A 25,114-nucleotide genomic window follows, 5' to 3' on the forward strand; every position below is an offset into this window, starting at 1 on the left:
CTGCACTTTTTCATGTAAATTAGACAAATTAATTGGTGTTCGGTATTTTTTTAAACACATGCAACCCTGGGAGGGAAGGAAAAAAAGCTACTTGACAATTCAGCATTGGAATCGTGACAGAGAAAGGAAAACTGAGGGGGCATTTCTGATATGCTGCACTAATCCAGCCTCCAAAGTGACAACTACCTAATTCCAACTGGAATCGTGAGAAACTTAGAGAAGTCTGTTCTCACAAACCAAGTTATTAATTTTTTAAGTTTTCACCTCTTTGAGCTCCCAGATCTCAAAAACATGTATCAATAGCTGGGTCTGATCAGACCACAGGGCGGGTATTGTGTGGGATTTCCCCAGCAGCACCGGTGCCGCCTCCGTGCCCATTCCCCTCCCCATGACACTGCCTGTGGGGGCAGCCTGGATGGGAACACGTGTCCAGCTGGGACTGCAATGACTCTGTTGGGTGAGGTGTCGGTTACACTCTACCAGCATTTGTATCCAGCATTTGCAAAATGACAACAAGCTGTCCTGCTTGAAACCCTGTCCACAAAGAAACCACTGCAAATTGCTCAGGCTCTAGCAGTGAACGGTACAAAATATTAAATATACTCCAGGAGAGTCGGAGTCCTTCAAAACACAACATAAATCTGCACTGGTGACCTAAATAAAGCACCTACATCCTGCTTTAGCTGCCCAAATCAATATTCATGTATGGAAGGAGACACTACTTGTTGCAGGTGGGTTGAAGGAGTTCTCTTTAAGTGGAACTTAGAGCACTCTGTCAGCTGCAATAAAAGGAATGGGTTTATTTCTCAAAATGTAAAATTGACTGGATAGTTTCAGAGAGGGTTACTGTCACAAAACAACACAACAGCAGCAATAACAGCATCGATTAAAATGACTATATAAAACATGCCATAGCGTATTAGGAGTGCTCCTTATAAATAATATTGCACTCTTACATTGTAACTGGCATCTGTAACAGAAGCATTTAGGCGGACCTGTTTCAGTGTAGCAAGGCAGCATTATTACACTGTATTATTTTTTTAATCTGGCTGTGTTGGAGAAGTGCCCCATTCAGAACAACTGAACCCACAATCTGCTCACATGGAGCACAGTTTCATGTCCTCTAAAGCAGTGCACAGAAATGGGTGGGAATGCTGTTTGCTGTGACACACCTTGTGGTCCAGCACATAGCTCCCCTATTTCATAACGCATTCTGTATGTCTTTATTGGCACGTGGAAGAAAATACTTCCCCCCCTCCTTTATCTTAATATATCGCAACTGGTATGGCTTCTACCTGTTTAAGGGGATTTAATACTTAATGATACTAAAGGCTTCTGTGAAGATTTGGGTCTTTGGGTCCTCTACAAGCCCAAGAGACAGGAGATGATCATGAAGATGAAGGTGCTGGCACAGCCAAGGAAGAGAGGGGCTCCTTCCTCACAGGGAGATGCCGAAGCAGGAACCTAACTCAAAGGGCTCTGAATCTCTTCTAGAATTTCTCTTCCTCTACCCTAAACATAGAAGGATTCTGTGGACACTAAAAAGGACTAAAATTGGCCTTTACAGCATTCCTGTATCTCCTCATCAAAGAGATTAGATGAAAATGTCTAAAGTGACTCCAAGTTCAAAATTTACTACAAATATTCACAAAACGAACTTCATAACATTAATATGAGGTAAATACAAACTATTTTTCTTTCTCGTTCTACAAATGGAGTAACTGACGTTATTTAGATGGATCTTAACATTTAAGTAATATTAAAAAAATCTAAATTAAAAAGTAACTTGACTCTGACGGAAGAATGATAAATGCTGAACGCAATTTTATCAAAGTAAGAGTTCAAAGCACTGCAAACCCACAGCTGATCCTCGCTGACATGAAGAGAGCATGCCTGAGAGATATCGGGGCTTGTTTCAGGAACTGATTTATTTCAAACATGAAACACTTCTTAGAAAAAAGCTGCTGATTACAACTTTTTAAGAAGCAGTCAGTAAGGCACTAAGTAAGTCGAACAGAGGATGAACTTTGCTGTGGGTCATCTGCAGGCAAGTTGAAACATGGAAGTGCTGAAAGCGCTAGGAAGCATTAGCAACAAACTCTAACCAGATTAAATGCTTATAGGAAAACCTGGCTGCTCCTAGGAAACATTCATGCCTTGTTAGGAACTTTAGAAGATTAGGAAGGGTTTAGCATCACAATTTTAAGCACTGGAGGGAACCTCTGCTAACCTTTCTATGCTTCATTTTATTGATCATGATTTTAACTTAAAAAATCCCTCCACACAGTATTCTTTTCCATCTCCAATCTCTTTGAACCATACTACAGACGGCTTACATTTTGTTGTTACATAACACACCTAGGATCAAACGTCCTTGGAAATCCATGTAGGTTTTTAAGGCTACCTGGATCAGGCAATGAATTAGCATTGAAGCACTTCAGTCTTCAATCTCCTTTACTGTTAAGCAGATGTTACATCCCACCTCTAGCCACTGATAAAAATTAGATTATTTTAAGTCCTTTGCTGAAAAGAATGGAATGAAGCATCTTCCTTCCAACCAGGCCTAGAAAACAACAGAACCAATGAGCAGAGCCCTTCTTTGTACAGATACTTTAAAAGGGATATGCAATTACCTGAGATAGATGTATCTGACACAGCCATTAGAAATCACCTAAGCAAGAACATATAGATCAGCTTTGCTCTGCATTTCCTTCTAGCCAGACTTGTCTTGGCTCTTGTTTTCTTAGGGTACCTCATAAAACACAATCACAACTGAAGGTGTAATACATGTAAATACAGTTACTGAGTTTATGCTTCTACACTACTGTTACATCTAATTAAAATCTTAAGTAACTCAGGTTCTGCTGTGAACAGGGAGAGTGACAACAATAAACAGCACACGATGATAAAATCCCCTTCAGCAGGTACACCACAGCTGGAACACCTTGGACCCCACAGGAATTAACGGGCTCTGCTGGTGAAGAGTAAATCAGCGTATTTCAAGTACTACCCAGTTTGCTCTACACTGCAATTTAATCTGTCAGCTAAAATATCCTGAATGTTGCATTATCAACTGCAGTGCGTTGATTTTAAAAGGCTATGAAATTCCAGGCTCTGTTTCCTGCACTGCAATCAGCAACAGCTTCAGCAGAACTCCTGTGTGAAGCAGAATGTGCCTTTCTGGGTACAGCTGTACAAAGCTGAGCTTCCCCACCCAGGATCCATTAGTATGGAAGCAGCCTTGATTAAAGGGAGTAAGAGAGAGCACCAATTTCTTTGCTATACTAAAGCCTCTGGAGGAGCAAAGGACTGCCAGTTGGAATTAACCTCTGACCCTGAGATAGTTGTCAGTCGGTCCCAGGTCCCCATCCAGACATGCATAAAAGGGCTTTAACAGAGTTCTGAGGCACTGCAGGGCAACCTTCAGGTCACCCAGCTCCTTCCAGGGCCACAGAGAGCTCCTGATCCTCCCCTGCACACCAAAGCAGCCCTGGAGGTGCCAGCTGGAGCAGCACTAAGGCAGGCTACACACCTCACTGCAGGCTGAGATCACCCACCTGGGCAGGTGTTGGACTATTCACCAAGGTAAAATGTTCAGAACATAAAAAATATTCTGTGAATCCATTATTATAAATCCTGAAGCTAGTTAAGAAAAAGCTAGTTGAGAAAAGTAAATCAAAAGTACGTTTTAAAGAACAGATTCTGTGTAAGAATGAATTCAGTTACCATTATCAAGCTTCATTAATATTTGTCTAGATAATGAATGAGATCTGTCCTCCGGATGCTAACAAAATTTATTTGCAAACATATACTCCCATTGTCCAAAGCACTATGAGATGCTTCCACCTGATAAACAGACATTGTACAAAATAAATAGCTTTGAATGGCATTTCAAAGATATGGTTCATTTATTTCTACTTTCTATCCACCTAGAAGAAAAAAGGAGATCACAATGTTTTTGCTTAAGTTCTTCATTTTAGCATGTTTCTTGCAACAAGCATTAATTATCACTATCTATCCATTATATTATCCTGACAGATGCCCTTCAGTTTTTTCAGGTATAGACAGCACAGAAGAATCTCAGTGAGTCTTTTAAAATATATTCTAGTGCTAAAAATATGTTGTGTACACAGAATAGCCATTGTACAGCATTGTTCTACCTGTACCCTGAAAAAAAAAAAAAAAATTCTGCTTTTAATTGTTGCTGAATTTATCATTGTTATGAGGAAAGCGAGATGAAGAAAAATCTTGAACTGGCAGCAAGTTTGCTCATTTCTAGGGGACACTTTTCTCTAAATAAATCTGTATTTTGAAATAAATTTTCTTTAGAAGAAACATTTTGAAACAATGGGATTACAAAATAGTAGAAGACAGTATAATTAGTACAGAGTCCCCTCCCTCAAGTGGTCCAGAGGGAACCATACTGCACTGTGAATTAGGAAGTTGCAGTCACTCCTCTAATTCCCAGTTTTCAAGGAAAGCTTAGAATTTTGCAAGGTCAGAAATTCTGGCAAAGAAAAGGTGATTTCTATGAAACATATGTTCTCTCGTCTTTCCAGTCCAGTGTTCCTCATCCATCACAATGTCCACTACTGCTTTCTAACCCAGAAACAAAGGCAGCTGTCTTTCCAATGACCATTATCCCTTACTTCACCTGCATTTCCAACAGGTGATCTAATGATACTCCTGTGAAAAACGATGATTCGTAATTCTCTATTTACTCTCAATTTTTTTTGATTATAGCTTTTTGTCCAACTTACTTTTTACAAAAGCCTTCAGTAAGACCGAAGTGAGATGTATTTGATGACCCTCTCAATAAACTTAGAAAAACCCCATTTTGCCCAAGCAGAGACACTCAAACTCCCATGAAATCTGGTTTCCCTTTCAATGTGTCTCAGGTTTCAGCCTTAGAAACCTCTACTGCCTTGTTGCTACAGTATTCTGCCCGTGAACACTTACAGTCTCATCCCCAGCACCCCAGGGGAAGGAAGGAAGCTATACTTCCATCACGTTCATGTCATGTTCCTTGCTCCCAGGAGACCTGAGGATGCCATCAATTTATACTCACTCCCAGTGAGGCTGTGACATGTTCAGCCTAATTCCAGTGTGGTGGGAGATTCGGGGGAGTGGCAGGAAGGAATCCTGTGCTCAGTCCCCAGCCCCTGCTCAGATCTGACAGCTGGTGCTCTGAGCAGCCCCATCAGCAGGACAGCCTGAGCATTTCCAGTTCTCCTTCCACACAACAGCTGGTCTTGCACAATCACTCACCCTTAGAACACCACAGGAGGAAGGGACTGTCTGTCTGTTACCAAATAAGAAATACTGTGAAAGACAGACATGTCCTTGGGAACACCAGGGGTTTGTCTCCAAGATGGAAATTAAAACTGAGTTCTCATTTGTCTTCTATATCCACCCTGAAAACTTCTCCATCTCTGCCACAGAATCATCCTTGGCTTCCATGTGACTTCCCCAATTCCTGTAAGGCTGCCTTCCTCAAGCTGAATGCTGAGAGAGATGCTCATGATGAAATAAATGGACTTTTATAAAAAAAGTCAGGCTATGGAGTTCCTAGCCTTATTTGATCACCTTGGTAGTAAATGGGCTGTTAGATGCTCAGCCTCAGCAAGCTCCTATGCAATATTTTGTAATAATAATCATGAGCAGTGATGATGAGAAATTTCACTACTAACCTATTCAGCCTTTCTCAGGGACTGGGAAAGATCAACTATTTCTGTCTGGATTAGCAAAATTATAATTAGAGAGTCTTCTTTGTTTACACTTAACAGCATTTACCATCTGACAGCACAATCTTTGAAGCATGAAACTGCTTCAACTGAGGCTTTGCATTTTCTCCCCCTCCCTTTCCATACCAGTTTACACACCTTCCATACAATACATTTAAAAGTACCTTGTACAACTTAATGTAGGACATGTGTCTCTCCTTAGGCAAGGCCAGCAGGGAGTTCTTGACCCTTCCCCCTCTCCCGCAGAACACAGAGTAAGAAGAAAACACTATTTCAGTGACATGACTTTTCTCCTCTCTGTGGGACGGGAACAGAGATTTCAGGGCCTTTACACAGAGAGGCTCCTTCCACTTCCACATGGGAATGGGAGCTGGCACTCAATGCTCTGTGCAAAGGCTTGGCACTGAATGATTAATGAAACAATAGCTACCAAACAAAAAGGAAGGAACCCCCCTTTTTAACAGAACTATATATTTCTCTGAAGCATTTCCTTTTCCTAGGACAAACAATGAATATAATCTTTGAAACAGGTTTAAATATAGGGCTTCAATACCACTGCATCCTGAAAAGAGCCCCTGTTCCACTGGCAAGTGGCAAATGATTCCCAAAAATGTGAAGGAAGCCGAAAATCTTGGGAGGACCAAACACATAGATGCAGGTAACACGTGTTCCCATTGCTTCCTTGGCATTTCCCCCTGCTGGATCATTGTCAGAAACAGAGGTATTGAAACTTCATGAGGAAACCTGTTTACACAAGACTCCTAATAGAGGGCTGTGGGTGCAAACGCAGTGGACAGTTCCTACGTGCATTCCCAACCCGGGCATGTTCAGCAATGTGAACTCCTGAAACTTTGGCAGTTCATCCATCAAAACTTAGAGCTTTTCCCCTCCTTGAAAAGGTTTTTTGTTTCTTTATTTTCTTCTTTTCTTTATGGGTAACCTTTTGCCTCTTCTCCAACTCTTTACCTTTGCCATTAATCTGCAATAGGCAAACTTGTCAAATGTCAGCAACACCCAAAATGTAATTACAGCAGGCTTGAATTTTCTTTGTTTCTCTCCTCTTTCGCTCTCTTTCTTTTCTTTGTTTTCTTTCATATTTATCTATCTATCAAATACACGGCTCTGATTTTCAGCATGAGTCAGAACAACTCTTCTCTAAAGAAATGGAATTCTAAACCCAAACGAGTTCAAACTACCAGCATTTGGTTTTGAGCTCTAGCATCTACGTGTCCTAAGCCTCTATTTAAGTATCCAGAGACATGTTCAAAAAAATGGCACAAGAAAATCAGAGTGCAACTTTTGTGAATTCTGAATTTTTCAGTATATCATGTTATGAAGCAACGTGTCATGTACATACAGCTTCCAGTTAAACCGTGATTACAGTGGGTATCTTGATATCTCTTATTAGTTGTGTAGAAAGGAGGCACTTTTTGAGCTATTTTCCAGAACCAAAATTGTTCTCATGCCCTGATCTTACTCCTAATTTAGCCCTGAGTTACTTCGCTGACTTCATGGATTTGCTACTGCCACAGATTAAGGAGTGTTAAGGAGACCTGAGAGACCAAGTGATTACTTCCTCCAAACAGAGACAGAGTTTTCCCAGAGCCTATCACAGCTTCCCAGGCCGGGATGTGGATATGCCACACCACTGAATCCCAGCCAGAGCTGCCCTGCCAGACAGCAAAGTCTGCCCCCATTGACCAGGAGCCAGCCTGCAAGGAGGACTGGAGGCTCAGGAATCATGTTCCCCACCACAGGCTTGCTCTGGCTCTGTACAGTGACAAACTCCCTCATGAAAACCCTGTGGAATGAACGGGTTTCTATTCTCCAGCCATTAAATCAGTGTTCAGGTGGATGCATCCAAATATCAGGCACATGAACTTACAGAAACAATCATGTTTTGACTGGCAAACAGATATATTTGCTTAGATTTTGAAGGCTGCTTCAGACACATTCCCCTTCTTCCCATTTTGGGCTTCTTCAAAAGTTGCAATTTTGCACAATTTGTTGGACAAATCTGTCCCAAAAGTTACAGGCTACAGTAACTGGTTTCTTGATCACAAGCTGAAAGCTTGGGGGGATTTCTGTTGGGTTTCTTTGGTCGTTTTCCTGCCCGCCTGAACACCTCAGCTTTCCTTTATTTTAAGCTGGGAACTGCACTTACATGGGATTGGCTTTCTGAAGATCATTTTCAGTGTGTATAGTAATCATCCGTCACTGCTAATTATTGCCATGTTGCTGGTTTATGTGAAAAACAGTAGCTATATTTTTGAGAGTTCTCTAACAAAGCTCTCTTGCATATGAAGCATTAAAGAGGCTCTGTGGCATCTGAAACATTAATAATTCAGAGTCCTTCAGTCCAAAAAACACGACACGTGACTGACAGCTGTCAAATGTATGACATCACCCCTCAATTATACAATATAATAACTTACAGTCTAATGTGTTCAATAAAATGAACAATTCACAGAAAAGCACAGAAACTTAAAGGTGACATCCAAGGGAGAATTCCCTCCTGAGCTGTTAATTTAGAGTTTCTGGAAACAGTAGGAATGTGCAGTTCTCAGCACAGCAAGGCCTTTCTGAAATGACATTAACTTTCAGCACGTAGCCATTACCTCATAATGGTCCAAGATCATGTATTAGGCTACTGTACACTATGTGAGAAAGTCAAATTCTGCTATGAAAAATACAGAGATAACATTTTCCTTTCAAGGAAGTGAAGCTCTTAACAATTCTTATTCATTACTGTGTTAGTTATGCAAATACAAAAACCAACACTCAAATCTTCAGTGTTTCGGGCTGCAGATCAATCTACACTCCCCCAGAAGAGACAGCAGAAAGCAATGCCTGGAAAGGGTAAGAACAGGCACGTAGAGTTTACATATTTGACAGTAAGGAGTTTAACTGTTCTCACTCTCTAGCCCAGAAAACAGCCAAGTTTATCCACATTTTTGTTCACCAAACTGCCGAGTGTAACAGGGAAAGCCCAACTGAACACACAGGCACAAATGGAACAAGACGTTCTGTGGGAAGCAGAATGCAGCCTGAGTACCTTTGGTTTTGTGTTCATGGCTGGAGTACCTCACCTGTATTGAAGCAGGAGACCTGAGTGAGGCTCTTCTCACAGTGGAGCCATGTGGAGACCTCCTCATTCCTTCCCCTTAATGTGGATTCTTTGGGATATAAAACACAGCCCACCCTGCCAGCCTTTCAGCCTCTGTGTTAGCAGGGCACTGAGCAGGATCTCACTCTCCAAACACCTATTCGCCAACTTCCATGGTCTCAACTTTTTTTTTTTTTGAGGCTGAAACAGTGGTTGAAATGACTGACAGGTTCAAGAGTTTCTGGGAGGATGAGCAATGTACCAAGCTGCTCACTCCCTGATGCTGAGCAGGGCGCGCTGACCCTCCCTGCACCTGGATGCCAGTCCCATGGAGGGGACAAATTGCAATTCCTGCAGTTCTCAGGCTTCACCCACTGCTTACAAGGCATGACCAGGAGTGAAGGGAAGTTCCCCTACGCTCCAGTCTGGGCATCTGCTGCAAAGACTTCCCAGGCCTATGCCCTGGCTTCCAGAAGAAACACTTGAGCTTCTGACACATGGATATGGCATGGGAGCAGCATTTTGACCAGTGAACTTTCCCTGTTATTTCTGATGCAACCATTTCTCCTCTTTCCAGCTTTTTCAATTTTTATTAAAAGAACACAAAGAATTTGCAACTATAGGAGAAGATTATCCGCTTTCTAACAGCAGCAACAATCTGACATTTTCTGCAATGGTGAGAGGAAAAAAACCCAACAAAACAATCTAACCACCCAACCCTTTGAAAGACACTCATTTGCCTGAAGTTATACCCTTACAATCTGAGCAGAGATGGAAGGCAACCTTTATCTTCAAAGAAAATAATGAGCGGCAAGATGCCTCTATTTAAAGATACCACACAAAATTAGCCACATAATTCTCATTTTTGGAGAGGAACCAGCTCCAAGGATGCAGCACAGATCTGAATTTAAATAGTACAATCTTACTGCACAATGAATATCGGATAGGGCAGGCCAACAGAGAATAGCAAGGAATTAATGGGCAGCTCTCGATATTTTTTTAATTAAAAGAATCCAGAACAATGAGTGTGTCTACAAAAACTCCCAAAAGACCTGAAAAATATAGATCTCAAGGACAGAAAATCCTTTTCAGACCTGCACCCTTGTGAAGGTCACACTTTGCAAGGGTAAAATTTAAAGTTACAGAAGCGTGTAGAAACTTGGCATCCCAAAACACTCAACAACATAAATTCTTGCTTGTAGATTGAAAATATCCACTAAATTATATTAAAATGCCATAAGACCAGTTATACTGGGTCTTTCCATTGGGATGTGCAGAGCACTTTGTGTATTAATTCAAACAGTATTCACAAAGAAACACCCAGAACTCAGCTGCTGCTTTGGAGGTGCTGGAGGGAGTTACCCTCTCCTAGTCCATGTACAAAGGGCAGCTTTGAGCCAAAACCTATCTGCCTGTACAGTCACGTACAGTCCTGTGTCTCCTACAGATGCAGGTCCACAAAGCCATAGCAAAATTAGGTTTGGGAAGTCATGTTTTAATCTAAAAACATGAACAGGCATTTCTGACCTCTGTCTTAGGAGCTAAATTACCCTGGCAACAAATGAACCTGAGCAACGCCATCAGATGCAGCTCAGACTTTTGTCTCACGTTAGAGCAGTGCTCCAAAAGGTGACATCCAGCCAAAACCCTCAATGAGCTTAGAAACCCTAAAGAGAGGATGTTGTCTTGCCTAGAATTTCAAGTAATAGTTATTATAAACTATACACATGAAGATGAGCAGAGGGCAGGGTAGAAGGTATAAGATGCTTTTTAAGGATAAAGTACCAACCATGGAACTGCAGTGGGCCTAGAGGATTCATATGGGAGATGCTGCTGTCCAGAGTGAACCCTCTGTGTGAGAAATAAGCATAGCAGATGATCGAAAAAGGTACTTTGTGGATAACCAGCCACTTGTCTTCATTCAGAGACAAAGGGAGAAAAAAAATTCTCTCAGTGTGACAGCCACAGGTAACCACCTACTGACAGTTTGCAATGGCATGTAAGCATCCAACTGAGCAAGCAGCTTTTGATTCTGCTGTTTTCAATCTGTGATGCTCAAAGCTATACCCATACATATACACACATACACAGATGCCAACACAGCAGATTACAGCTGACAGCCTCTCTGAAAGCCACCAAAGTCCAGATATGATGGAAGCCTGTTCAAGCTGTTGGAGATATTTAATCTGATTTCTGTCTCATCTAAAACTCTGTATAAAGCCACAGTGAGGAACAGCACCCTAAAATCACAGACTTAACTGCCACCAAGCACTGCAGATCTGCAGGTGCTAATGAGCATTTTGGGGTGAGGGAGGGACTGGGAGGAAAAAGACAAAATTCAACCTCAGTTCCTCATGTTGTCAGGACTCATGTTGCTATTTTCTGTTTAGTCCTAGACTGGAACATGAAAATACAGCATGTTTGAATTTTCAGGATTTTGTGTTCTTTAAGAAATCAATGCCATTTTTTCTTCAGGAGCCAGACTAACACTGCTTTCTCCCACCTCTCTTATAGGGCTTCCAAAATGGTGGGAGAAACTTGGCTGATTTAACTGCAGCAATGTAACTGTTATGGGCTTGTGGCTGTTGTTGTCAAGGGTTTAACCCAAATCCAAGGCAGAAGCCAGGGACTAACTGTGAATTTGCTAAATCTCCCTCTTACTGCTCTTCCCTCTGACACATACTGAGGTTTCAACTCTGCTAAATTCCTATTATTGACCACTTTGAATGGCTGATACAACCAGAACAGAGGGATGCTGAGACTGACCTGAATTCTGGGGCTTGCAGTGAATTACCACATCCCCAAACTGCATCCTCCGCGCACTTGAATCTTCCCTGGAGAAGCATGTCCATGGGCTCACCCACACCCCCACAGGCAGATGGGCTGCTTCACACACATGGGGCTTCTGCTCCACCCTGCTCCTGTCACCCACTTACCATGGGCAAAATTAAACATTTCATTTACAGCAGGGATTGAGAAGAAGGGAGAGAGAAAAAATGAGAATAGGAGAGAACCAGTGCTTCCTCTTATTCTCTACGGTCTGTCCACAGCCATTTTTACTCCACAGTTAGATCACCCTGGGAACGTTCTCTGACACCCAGAACCACAATATCAATAGAGACCAGGCCAGACTTTCTCTTTTAGGCTACCTTCTAATCCCCTATAAAAAATGTGGCTGAAATCTGCCCTGGGATGCAACCAATCTCCTCAGGTATTCTCCACAGACCAAAATTTCCTTGGATTTGAGGTTCCAGCAAATGATCTTATTGTTCCTCTGTGTACCAGCCAGAAGGAACTAATGTATTTGATCGTATGAACTCTCTGAAATTACCAGAGCCTAACAGCAGGCAGCACAGCAACTGCACACGCTTTACCTCCTGCTCACCGGTTTAACTCCAGCTTGACAGTTCATATAGAACTATTTTAGCTCACCCCAGATTACAGTCATTCAAGTTTTTCCCTGCCTGAACTGATAAAAAAAAGCATCCAAACATAAACCTGTTCTCAGTTAATCAAAACAGCACCAGGCCAGAGTCTCGGCTGAAAGTCTGTGCTCAGGAAATTCCCAAGCAGAACACAATGCCCTGCATCCTTTGCCCCTGTTCACATGCTCAGAGTGCATCACTCTCAGGCATTTCTTCCAAGAATCTTTTCTCAGGAATCAAGCTGCAATATGTGCTAATGTGTCAGTGCAGTCCAAAACCTTTTGAAACAGGAGGAATGGGCAAGGAGAGAAACCTCCTGCCAGCTAAAACCAGCTGTGGAAATGTGGTTGGACTCCATCACTTTCAAAGGCTGCTGGAGGAGCAGGCTGGTGAGCTGACAGGCAGGACAGCTTGGGCTGCCTAAAAGAACAGAGCCCAAAAATTTCAAAACCTTTTCTAGAATTGATATGTTGCACAGAGCTACTTTTTGCCTCCTTATTAAATAAGGGACTTTCTTGCTGTCCTGGGCCCTAGCTGTCACAGGTTTTACATTGCACCATTTAGCTTTCCTTATTGAATTTTACATATCGTAATTTCTCCTTCATTCTCTTCAGTATTTTTCTTTTCTTACTTTTGCTGCCTTTGAAATTGTAAAGTGCTTTTCCTTTGCCACTGACCTGAGATGGTTTATGACCAGCTAACCCCGTTTCCTGAATGTGCACTCATGACTTTCTGGCTTTTACCATTACGCTTAGAAGCTAAAGAGAAACTTCTTATTTCCAAAAGAAATTATTCACATTTTCAAAGTAATGCAATATATTTAGTTCTGCTTGACTGTCTCAGAATTAAATAGCAATTTATTGTATTTTGTTTGGATTATTAGTTAATATATCATATTAACAACACACAAAGTATCTATATGGCTGATTACTGGTGTGCAATTTGTAGTCTACCAAGTGCTAGGAAGTGATTAGCAAAGCTAGACAAAAAAACCCTCAAAAAGTATTTTAACCAATAACTGAAATAATCTTTATAATAAGGAAGTATAATATTGCTTCATATGGTTCACAAACACTCTAACTGAAGTCCAAAATTGAACTTTAATACTCAAAGTGATTAATTTTATACACCTCAGTTAGAACTTCTGTATGGTGCTGCACGACTCAGAATTACCCTTGAGACTAGAACTTCATGCAACACAGCTCTTAAACATTAAACTTTTATTTGAGGGACTGGCACAAATGGTCAGCTTCATCAAGGGGTTCAAAGTGCCTGCAGCTTGCCACAGCCCCCGGCCCTCTCCCCTCTCTTTATGACTTCACCCAGCCCCAATTATAAGGCCTAAGACAAATCTCAAGCTTTCCATTTACCCTTCTGAAATCCATTCAATATTATTAGATTCTCTTATTCCAAATGCCACATCAAATATGGCTCAGTGTCATTTTACTGCAGTGAAGCACAAGCCATATTTCATTATGTTATCCAATAATGACATTGTTTGTCTCCAGTTCACTCCCATGAACATGTCACTTTGAAAAACTGCCGTGAGAGACTCCTCTTATAGGTCCTGAAAGCAAATAAGACATAGCCCTGAAACGGTGCTGAGCACTTTCTGATTCTGTTTGCAAGGCTGATTACTTGTATCTGGACATACGGCAGCATTCAAAACACTCTGTGCTTCCTTATCAGCAGGCTACATTCTAGTTATTTGCTTCTGGCTATTAAAAGCTCTGTTCAAATTTGACTATCACTTGAATCCACTGCAATTGGTTATCAGACATATTTTATAACTGTGAAAAAGTCCTCATCACATAGAAAAAAAATCTTCCATATCAGAATTATTAATAAATTAGAGCTGGAAACCTTTTCTAAATGTTGGAAACAACAGATTGTGTACTATCAGTTTTTTTTTTCTTTTAGTTACATATGTTAAAATCATGTGGCCAACTTAAATTCATCTTCAGATATGACCAAACTGTGTAAGACTGAGGACACGTTGTGGCTGCTTCAAAACAATTCAAGCCCGTTACCTATCTCTCTGGGGGTGTCTGTGTGATGTGGTTTGCACACTCCCATAAGCCTGACACACACAAACACTTGGGCAGGAGCACACTCGGCATCAGTAAAGCAAACACTTCTTCACACACTGACACAGGATGGCTGAGTGAGCTGTGTGTTTAAATGCCATGCTGAATAAAGGCTTCTGATGAGGAGGAAACTGCGGGGGTTGAATGAGAGTGGGCTGGCACAGGTTACTGTGAGCCTTGCCAAAGGACCCTCCCCAGATTCCCTTTATTGTTAATGGAGAAGGGTGATGGAGTAAAAGCCCCAAGATTTACATTTATCCTCTCAAAGAAAGCATCTGCTCCAACAAATACACCAAGAGTCAAACTTCAGAAGGCTCACAAGCCCTGCGTCTCTTTTTATTTCTGAGCAGGCATATAATTGTAATTACACACAGTGTGAATAGCCAGTGGAACTATTTACATCTTTAAAGTTGGGACACAGGTAAAGATTGATTCTGGGCTTGAGCATGGTTACACATGCTGGGTCTTGTTTGCTTTACTAGACCAATGTTACCTTTTGCAAACACTCACCAACGTTTCTACATAAACTTCTTGAGAGCTCTCAGTTGCTGCAAGAGGCAGAGAACTCCACAGCCGCCTTGCAACATGGCAGGTACCTTCTGCATTTGTCTGTGAGAGGCTCATGCTTACTGAGCACTGGCAGCTGTCAAACCTTTGGGATGGGGGAAGCACTTGTGTGAGATTTATGTGGTAACAGACTCATCTTTCCTCCCTGAGGAAAGGCTGACTTTCCTCCAGAGTGACACCTGGTGTCTCTGCACAGCTCAAAAGCCAGCCTGACAAAACTGTGATGGAGGTGTGCAATTTCTACACGTGAAGTGGCACTGTCTTATTCACTGCCTCTCATTTCTCACTTTGCTATTGGTGTTAAGGCAACACTAAGGCTCCCCATCTCTGAAGGAACTCAGTGGTCTCCTGGGTGGCTGTTCTGCATAATGACAAGTTCATCCATGACATCTGGGACTGGGAATACTCAGCCCCAAATAGACCCAGTCCCACATAACTGCACTGAGGCACAGGCTCATTTCAGATGCAGGAAAAAGGCAAATGAAATAAATGTATTATCTCATTTAAAATGCATACAGTCCCAGGAAGCAGGATAGATTGGAGGTGTCACTGAACAGTGCATAGTAAATAAATCGTATTTGCAATGCAAGACACTTCAGCTAGCCAAAGCCTGAGGTGGTTAGGGGCATAGAAACTGAGGGCCTGGACGTTTTCAGGACTACAGAGCTCAAATCTTTAAGCAGCATTTTCCACCATGAAATCACAATCAAAGGTAGAAGTCCCATTTGTGTTCAGGAGGCAGAGATGTCTGCAAACCCACCAGAGCTGTGGCACACAGGCTCTTACACACACACCTCATTGCTATTCAAAAGCACAGTAATGAGCAAATGGCTTCTCGCTGTAATACCCCAGGCTTTTCCCAGCACCATGTGCACAGTAAATTTTCTTCCAACCCGCCAGTGTATGCAAATTCTGTGCTCTGAAAATGAGGTTGCTGCTGCTTAATCAGTACTCTCCATTTATTTATGTCCACCTTGCTGGAGGGAATCCAGGCAGGTTGGACTTGCAACAGGAATCTGCTTCATGCAAGGTACGGAGACATACTGTCTGCTTTGGTTGTCATTTCCTTTGGATGTTTTCCTACAGGAAGCAGGAACTTCCAGGTATCCCACTATTAAGTCACATAAATGCTCCTGCTTTATACACTAGAACATATTTCAGTGTATAAAGGTATAAAATGCCTATTCTGTGCCCAAGACTTATTGTCCTTGAATTCAAGCCGAACCCTATACACACAATAAACAGAAAGAACTGAGGCATTTAAGACTAGTGTACTTATTTTCATAGAGATAAGCAAGCAAACAAACACAAAGCAGAGGGGCACCAGGGAAGAGACAGAACCTCTCCCTCTGGAATTATGCAGGACCTGTTTTTACAGGGCCTTGGATAACCTAATCTAAAGCCCTGCTTTCAACAGAAGGCTGGATTGTCTCCAGACTGTCCCTTCCAATCTCAAATTATCTATTACTCTGTAGTAACTTTTACAGTCTGGTAAATGCTGGTACAAGATGATAGAAGACTCAGAATTAAAATATATGCCTCTAAAAATAGTTTTATTGCTAATGCACTTTGAAAAAAAAGTCTTTAATCTCAACTGACTATTACATGACAGCCGTTCCCATCAGTGCTCTGTGGGGGTCTCTGCATTTTGTCATTTAAGCACCATGTAAGCCAGCCCATACAATGCTGGCTGGGACCTAGACTTCTACTGAAGTCTGAGGAAGGGCTGATTTTCATGATTTCTAACTATTCAGATAGAACACTGTTTATGGAAAACTATGCCATAGTCTCCTATGACCAAAGACATTCCTTGCTACGTTTTCCTCTTCAGCCCACATGCTGGCCTTGTACCTGCACAGGACTGAATTGAGTTAGGAGCAAACTGCACAGACTGTCTGGAGTAGAATGAAATCAGCTGATACACTCAGTTTATTGTGCCTTTAAATAATAAAACTAACCAAATTATTTTAAAATGGACTCAAACGAGGCTGATTTTCAGAAACAAAACATTTCAATATGGGTAAGAAAGGCCAGTAAAAAAGTAAGGAAGTTAAAGACTAGCTATATGCTCCTAAAAGTAACAGAGTGTGAAAACTAGAGTGTGGTAAGGTTTGTAAAATTCCTACTAAACCTTTTTGTATTAGCTGAACTCATGTTCTTTGCAAATCTCCAAGTCTTGACACAAAAGCAAGGAGACAAAAATAAGAAACAAACAGTTATAAAGAGAAGTGATACTCCCTACTAGATGGTTCTCTTGCATTTAGTGCTAGCCAGCAGGCAGGTAAGGCTGGCAGGTAACACTCAGCCTCTGGTATCTGATGGGAAGCTCATTGTGGGAATTCTGATGAGTGAAATGAGAGAAAACAGGATGTCAGCCACACAGAATTAATGCTACTGATGGAGGAGTGTTTCCCTGGAGAAGCATGAATAACTACACTTGAGGAGAGATGTCTCCGTGTCAGGATGGCCTCCCAAGCCTGCCTGTGGGCAGAGGGCAGGACGGGACCTCCCTGCAGTAGCAGAGCCCAGCCAACCATCCTGCTCAGCACCCAGAACACTGAGATGCCCCTTGTTTTGGGGAACACACTGAAATGAAGCTCAAGGAGGTCTGTGGCCATTACAGAATTGCACCATGCTTTTGATAAAAGAGCAGTAGCAACAGTGATCGTGCCAAACTGGCATTTTTTGATTTTACTAATTGGGTTGATGCACCTACACACATCTTGCTTTTTTGATTCCAACTTGGCAGAGGAACTCATCAAGAGATGGGGAAAACAAGTCTGACAACCTAGGATCGATTCTCACTTTGGTGAACTCCTCTCAGCCTGGCTAAGGGCTGTGTGAGATGTAATATACTCAAACCTTTACAAGTACTGTGCACAACACCAAAACAGTGCAAGAGTGTCAGAAGCAAAACAGGCCTATTTTAAGACTGAATTTCTTTAGATTGACAAATAATGCTGTTTCACAGCAGTGGTTCTGCCTGAAACAAAGATTGTTTCCTTTAGTCTTTCCTATTTACTCATTACTTGTGAATGTTTCCCTTAGCAGAAGAGAAAAGCTCTTCCTGACATGGCCTCTCTCCAGTATACAGGCTTGCTTTCTAAATTCCAAGTGTAAGGCAGTAGACACTGAAGAAGAGCAAGGTAGATCAAGAATTCCTCTACCTTGCTCATGGCCCTATTTTCTCCTTCAGAGACCACACAGGGACACTGGAAAGTGTGGACAACCTCACCTCACACCATTAGCTCTTCCTTTGCTCTCCAAGAAGTACATAACTGATCACATGAACACACATGGCACCAAACATCCACAGGTTTTAACTCCCTACACACTGCAGTTACACTGAGGAGATGGATTGAAAGAGTGCTTGCCTGGGCAGACAAGTAAGAAACAACTCACATGAAGCTGTCACAGTTAAGCAACACAAATCAGAGGGCTGCAGGTGCTGTCCATGACCTGCTCCTGAGCTGCTGGGTTGTGCAGGGAGCTTCTGAGGCTGGCACTGGGCAGCAACATTGGGCATCCAGGTAATGGAAACCTTTCAGAGCGACACCTGAGCTGGGGCTTCTCCAGTGCTTCTCCAGTCCAGGTCTGACTCATCAAGTTGTGCTACAACACAACCCAAATTATTGCTGGAACCACACTGTTTGCTTTAGCTGGTAAGTGGATGAATACTTCAGTATTTAGTATTCATTAATCCACTTGTCACCAGCAGTACAGCTCCACTTGAGCTTTACAGAAAAAGTCTGGGCTTTAGATGGCCTTTAGTCCTATTCTCTTACACTGTTTTTTCTGCCTGTCTGCTCCCTTCAGTAGTGGAACAGAAAGAGAGGAAAATGACCCTTTTCGTGCTTTTGGACAATGATCAATCAATTGTTTGAAGACCTTTACCCTAAAGAAAACAATGAATCTCTGCTTTCCTTTCCTATTATGCTAAACTTACCACCTCCAAAAATAAGCATGTTATTGTACTTCAGGAATTAGATCAAAAGTAAATACCATGATCACACTTCTAATGATAATTACTTGAACAATGTACGTAACTCACAATTACCAGAGTGATCAGAAAAATATGGTTAAAAGAACAAAAGAAGTATTTACATAAAAGAGAATTTGTAATTTCAGTTAATTAATTCAACGATGACTGCTGACTTTCTGTCTATAAAAATATCAATTACCATCCAAACCAATAGGCCAGCTCCATGTGTCCTCCCCTCTGTGACCCGCAGGAAGGGGCAGTGCTGGTCAAGAGCAGTAACAATTCCTAGCAGTCGTTGAACAGTAACACAGCAGACTTTGGTTAGCACCCCACACCACAGAGAGAGCAGTTACCAGAGTGATGCATTGCTTGTGGGGTGGCAAGAAACCAAAGCATCTCCATTAGTGGTGGAAAAGCTTCCTTTTGGCTGCCTCCCTGCCCTGGGCAGCAATCCCATGCTCCAAAACCTGCCGGTTCTCCCTCATGCCCCAGATGCCTCATGCTCGCATCTCTGCCTGGCCTGGGGTGCTCACTCCAGCCCTCATGTTCCCACCTTCCCCTGGTCAGGTCACAGCAGATCCCTCCACCATCCTCTCCTCAGTAATTCCACCAGAGCATCCAAAACACTTCCAGGGCTCAGGTTGCACTTCACAGCTGCAAGAACTGGGCACCCACACCAAGAGACAGACCCCAGATTTATTTTTTTTAGAATAAGACTCTTCAAGCTGGGTTTTTCTGTATGTGAAATGCTTTGGCTCAGCTCTAGATTGAAACAGTAGCTCTGCCCTCCTCTCCCCCACTTGGCTCAAGTCACTACTGTGATTCAAGATGTGATTTTGATTTATTAAGACTAATTTCCTGCAATGAGCAAAACAAAACACATACAATGGTCCATCTGGGCAAATAATTTCTGAGAAGGCTTGCAAGACAAATAGCACAGCACACTCTGAGACACAACACATGAATAATAAAAGGCCATTTTAGCATTATATATTTGCTAGCATATAATAAGATATGCTGGATTTACACTGAGATTTAGATTTGTCTTGTTTTAAAATGCTAAATTCTACTTTAGTGGAGCCAGTATTTCACATTACTGTTTCAACTGAAATCCTGATGCTGGTTCTAGTACCAGGAAGAGGTACTTTCTCAATTTCTCAATTCCAATTAAAAGCTAATTTCTCAATTCTAATGAAAATTATTTAATTATGTCTCAAGTCACTATATTTAACAAAACCAAACAGATAACCTGCAGACCTCATACCAGCAAAAGTTCACTGATTTCAGCCAGGGATGATATATACCTCCATTAGCAACAAATTACAATGTTAACACAGCTGCCCATAAAACAGTGTTCCAGTGATGTTTTTTCAGTGTGCTGGACTAGAAAGAACTCTCCTGTTCTGATTCATGGACAAAATTCTGGGTTTGACAGGAGTTTTAGTGCCACAACAGAACGAAGGTTAGAGCTTCCAAACTACTTTCCTTTTTAAAATCTAAGAGGATTGGAGAGAAGAAAACCACAGGTTGGAGCTGCCCAGCCCTGAATGAGGAGATCCAACATCTCCAGATGAACAGCCCAGTGACTGAATCACTGTCATCTGCTCTGCTTGTATACATATATAAATACATATATATTTCCTAAGAAACAGAAAACCATACAGAAGAGACCACACTGAGAAAGATTATTCTCAGTCTTTGAGTAAGCTGGATTGTTTCAAGCATTGGGATGAATTGTTTCATTGCACATGGATTATGAAAAAGATCATAACTTATCTCAGACCTGAGCATTCACAATCTATATCTGGGAGCAAAGACACGTTTGACTTATCAGGGGAGAAGAAAAACTACCCATGAATCTATTAAGAACAAACATTTTGGAAAAAAACCCCCAAAAAACAGGATGAAAAACTTTGTGTAACTGATGAAGTAATCTGAAGTGATAGTTTGACTTATAAGGGTGAACAAAATTTTATACAGCAGGGCAGGAAATAGAAGAAAACAAAACCATATAGTCCATTTGGTCTTTCCTGGTCTTCACAAGATCTTAAACATAATTGTTTCAGGCTTCATTAATTCTATCTTTATTTTATTCTAGTATATGCCTGTCTTGGTGCTGTTCATTAATCAGCCAGTAACTGTGGTATTAATTAAATTATCACTGCTGTTTGCTTTAGGAGACAAGGGTGGTGAGGGCTGTTAATGCCTACACAGTGATGTGAATTCAAAAAGGACCATCACAGCTGCACAGGTGTTTGCTTCAGTGAAAATGTCCCTTTTACCTGGGCTGCAGACAAGCCGAGGCAAGATTCATCTTTGAGGCTTCTCTGCCCCAGAGTGTGGAAAAGCTGCCCTGGAGAACTTACATCTCTGCTGTATTCTGAGCAGCTTTCACTGGCTGAGCAGGGTGAAAATGTCCTTTTTTGTGAGAGTGACAGGGCTGGTTTGGGGAGGAATGGGGGGGACAAGCAGTGTTACCTCTAAGCCTCCTGGGGCTTTGAAATACCAGGGGATAGAAGTAGGAAAGCAACAGTCTTTCTCAGGTGACTGCCTTTCCTTCCTTGCTTTCACTGGATGAAACGAAGAACAGAAAATTCTGAATCCTACTCCAAGTCAGCTACAACTTTGGCTAAAAATCAAACCAACTTGTCTTCACTCATATCTCATTAAAAACTCTACAATGTAATAAATTTTATAGATGTCTAAAAAAATACACACTTTTAAATTAAGTACTATTTAAATTATTTATTGTATTATTCCCTATTGTATAACTCAACTAAATTCACTTTCAGGATTAAATTATGGCTGGCTCATATTATTGGTATGAAACATCTCAGTGCTGTTGCTTTGAACTCGGCTCTAATGGAATCCTCTGTATAGAAGTCTGAAAAGGAATTAACTTACATGCATTTCTTAGTTCAGCTGGCAGATCCATGAGACTTTGGCAGAGAAAAAAAAATAAAATACATGGGTCCCCATTCAGGAAGATTTGCTTTGACATTACTCTTATTTTCTGCACTAGGTTATTGCAGTGTCTTGAACTACAGCCATGCCCTAAGCATTCATCTCTGACAACAGCAAAACACACTGATTCACAAAACCTGTCAAGAGTAGATTTAGGCTGACAAAAACCAAATAAGTCAAACTTGTATAATACTTATTGAATTATAATCCTTTGAGAATGTTGATACCTCTCTGCTAGTAAAGGTATAGTCACACTTTTCCCAGCATTCTCATTTCTTTTTAGAGCAATTGATCCTTGAGGATTTTTAACCTTGGCCTAAGAACCATTTTAATTTGAACTATGAAAAGCATTAAGCTGAAGAAAAACATTAAAACATTTAAGTGTGATTTTGTGGCAAGAAGTAGTACTCAAAGAAGTTGCAATGGGTGATTTTTGTGTTTACCAGCAGTTTGGGTTCCCATCTGTTCTATTCATAAAAAAGAGGGAGGAAAAGATGTTATTTCTGCTATTTTTTCCAAATACACCTGGGACTTCACTTGACCTGTTTCTGCATTACTAAAAGTTACCATAAATTGTAGTTCAGTACCTCTATTGATATGTGAATCAGCCACTACAATAAACCCTTCAACCACCTTATCTGTCAGGGATGCAAATAACAGTAATTGTTGAATAATATTCTCTAAATTTCACTTTACTTTCAGCTTTGCCAAGTGGATATAAAATAGCCTGCTATTTGCATAATCACTTTATAAAAAAACAACAACTATGTGGTGAGGATTTAAGTCCCAGATGAAAAAAAAATGAGGAGCTGCTATAATCTCCAACAAACTGGCATTTCAGCCTAAATGACAGCAGAAATGGAAGATGCCTTGCATACAGATTATTTGTAACATGCTGGAGCTAGGATGCACCAACTAGAGCAAGAGCAGGACAACAGCTTTGTTCACATCCACAGGATTTAGGATCAATGAAGTTATTAGGTCTTTTACCTTTGTGGACAAGTTGTAATATGGAGCTAACAAAGAAAGGGCTGCTGTACACCAAAGCCTGTCAGGCTGGGATTTGAATGAGGGAATTGTTTGCCACTTCTGCCTGGCCAGTGCCACGCCTCTCCTGCTCACAGTGGCCAAACCCTGCTGGCCCAGCTGCAGCTGAGGCTGCTCAGGGATGAGGAGGAGCTGGGCTCCAGCAGTGGAAGAAGAAGAAGGCAGAGAAGAAACTATCACAGACAGCAGCGATTAGATTTGATCCAGAAATCATTAAGAGTTGCTGAGCTAAGGCAAATCTTTTAGGAAAATTAATCCTGTTGATTTGAACGTAGCTGTAGTTGACAGCACTCTCCAACCTCAGCAAACTGAGCCAGCAGCAGGTTATTCTGATTCCAAACACCTTTGCAAAACAGAGGGAGAGAGGGAAAGCCAACAGGTCCAAGCTCCCTGAGGGAAAGATGCAGCACAGCTGGAGCTCGTTTTCTTGAGACAAAAATGTTATTCCTTTAAAAATTTCATCACACCTTTCTCTTATCCAAGAATATGCTTTCTTCTGGATAGTTTAGCAATATTACTTAAGTTGTAGAAGATTGCTGGGGCCCAGACACACCGAATCCCGTATGATGCACATTCTGGGCACTGCTTTGCTCTCTGCTCCCCAGGCTTCCCGCCCCTCTGGGATTGCTTCTGTGTGCACAGTGTGCAAGTACTGCTCCAAACAGTGCTGCAAATGCAAAGTGCTTAAGAAGATACAAAGACAACACCTTATTTTAGCAGTGTTTAAATTTCACCCCACACATTGCTAAAAAAAATTTTTAAAATATATTTTTATGAAAAAAATCAATTTGTCCATAAAATTAGTAATGGAATTCTGTACAACTCTACAGTCTACACACCCTATTGATGACACTTTAAACTCCTGATTTAATCGGCTTCTCAGTGTCAGTTTTTATTTGTACAATAATATCACAACTGAAACAAAAATCCAAGAAGTAGAAAACAGCTACATGTGTTTGATGTTGTATGTGAAAGCCTTAGATATTTAGCAACTTCTTTGATGCTTTGATCTCCAAAGAAATCTTACTAAAATTATGATCAAAGGATTTTATATTATTCTAAGTACTTAAGAACGAACCATCTTAGGGCAATAATCAGTATTCTGTTTAATCCTTCACCCTTGGAATCCATTATTGCTAAGCACCTCAATCTGATGGGAGTTGCATTTACTTAATGATGATATTCTCCTAACACAGAGTTAGAAGCACCAGAAAGCAACACTTCCAACTTAGAGCCAAGAGCTGGATTTTATTCTTCTGGCTAAAAAGTGCTTTTTAAAGCTGTATTTAAAATGTATGTAACTTAAGAAAATTGGTATGCAGCTCAGACCAGGCAGATTTTTATTTTTCTACAGCAGACAAAGAAATAGAATTTCCAATATGCAACTACTTTTAATTTAATCTATTTCTAACTACTTCCTATTGTCAGTGTTTATAGAGGACTATTACACAGATGGATATATCTAATATTTATAAAGTAAATTAACACTCTACTTTATAACATGCAAAGACAGATAAATAATGAATTATCCTTTTCATCAATCTGACCACATAATGTCTATTTCATTGTAATATTGAATACTGCACCAGACTGGTTGTTGTAATCCCCCATGGTGAGTTAAATCAAAGGGTGTGATACAAAGAATCCCTAAACTGCAGCCTTCAGAACAGGAGAAAAACATTAGAGCCAAGCAAGATTTAACAAAAACACAATTACTGCTTAGATTATGGATTTACCACCGTTGGTTGATGAGAGGTAAGGGAGGATTGGACTTTTTCAAAAGCAAGTAGATGAATCCCTGACTCCCAGGCACAGCCATAGCCTTAACAACCTCCCACATCCTGACTAAGAAATTCCTTCTCAGTTTTACCTGTGCAGATTATTCTTCTTTCTGCACACCCCACCCACAAGGGTGGGTTTCCTACTATTTATATCCCCATGCTCCATCGCTTTTAATGGTGAAAGATGACGAGCAGACTGATGTGCAAACACCTCTGCTGTGAACACACTGCTGTAAGCATTCTTCCAGGCTGACAAGAAAACACACCTGCTCTAAATGAAAATCAATCTCTGTTAAATCTGTTCGCTCCAGCTCGCTTGGACTGGCGCTGCTTTAGAGCTCACAAAGAGCTGTGCTTAGCAGGAGGATCACACATTCAGCTTTGGAAGATGTCAGGAGCACCAGGAATGCG

The 25,114-nt window shown here is 41.3% G+C and overlaps 1 protein-coding gene across 3 annotated transcripts in view; it reads right to left on the reverse strand.

Moving 5' to 3' along the window:
* Nucleotides 1–25,114, reverse strand: part of LOC103612025 (glypican-5) — a 314,786-nt gene that overhangs the window by 119,822 nt on the left and 169,850 nt on the right. The gene's annotated exons all lie outside the window — the stretch shown is intronic.

This window comes from Corvus brachyrhynchos, unplaced genomic scaffold (assembly GCF_000691975.1).
Source record: "Corvus brachyrhynchos isolate BGI_N302 unplaced genomic scaffold, ASM69197v1 scaffold223, whole genome shotgun sequence".
NCBI lineage: Eukaryota > Metazoa > Chordata > Aves > Passeriformes > Corvidae > Corvus > Corvus brachyrhynchos.